At 43.5% G+C, this 1,059-nt stretch overlaps 1 long non-coding RNA gene across 3 annotated transcripts in view; it reads left to right on the forward strand.

The window, feature by feature from the left end:
- Positions 1-1,059, forward strand: part of LOC108287577 — a 26,159-nt gene that overhangs the window by 17,783 nt on the left and 7,317 nt on the right. The window lies entirely within an intron of this gene.

Raw genomic sequence — 1,059 nt, forward strand, 5'->3', positions numbered from 1 at the left:
AAAAAAAAAAAAAAAAAAAAGAATGCATACTGTAATCATCGAGAGCTAAACTGAAAATATTATACAAAGAGGTAGAACTAGAAAGAAATAGAGGAAATGGACTAATAAAAATATTTGATTAATTGAAGGCAGGCAAGGAGGAACAGAATGAAAACAGGTGGCACAAATAGAAAACAAATAGCAAGATAGTAGATTTGAACACAGTTTTAGCCATCATTACATTAAATATAAATGGACTAAACAATTAAAAGGCAGAGATTGGCTGGGCACAATGCTCATGCCTATAATCCCAGCACTTTGGGAGGCCAAGGTGGGCAGATCACAAGGTCAGGAGACCGAGACCATCCTGGCCAACATGGTGAAACCCATCTCTTAAAAAAAAATTGCAAGATGTGGCAGTGGGCGCCTGTAGTCCCAGCTACTTGGGAGGCTGAGGCAGGAGAATCGTTTGAATGTGGGAGGTGGAGGTTGCAGTGAGCTGAGAACGCTCTGCTGCACTCCAGCCTGGCGACAGAGCAAGACTCCATCTCTAAATAAATAAATAAATAAATAAATAAAGGCAAAGATTATCAAACTGAATAAAAAATGACCCAAATCTATGCTGGATTTTGTTTTGTTTTAGCTTTGGGATTTTTTTTTTTTTTTTTTCCTAAAACATGGTCACACTCTGTGGCCCAGGCTAGAGTACAGTGGCACGATCACAGCTCACTTCAACCTCTGCTTCCTGGGTTTAAGTGATCCTCCTGTCTCAGCCTCCCAAGTAGCTGGGATGACAGTCATGCACCACCTCATCTGGCTAATTTTTGTATTTTTTTTTGTAGAGGTAGGGTTTCACCATGTCACCCAGACTGGTCTCAAACTCCTGGACTCAAGCGATCTGTCTGCCTTGGCCTCCCGAAGTGCTGGGATTACAGGCATGAGCCACCACACCTAGCTATGCTGTCTTAAGAGACACACTTTGAAAGCCCGGGCGCGGTGGCTCAAGCCTGTAATCCCAGCACTTTGGGAGGCCGAGGCAGGTGGATCACGAGGTCAAGAGATCGAGACCATCCTGGTCAA

The sequence above is a fragment of the Cebus imitator genome, unplaced genomic scaffold (genome assembly GCF_001604975.1).
Source record: "Cebus imitator isolate Cc_AM_T3 unplaced genomic scaffold, Cebus_imitator-1.0 Scaffold348, whole genome shotgun sequence".
Lineage (NCBI taxonomy): Eukaryota > Metazoa > Chordata > Mammalia > Primates > Cebidae > Cebus > Cebus imitator.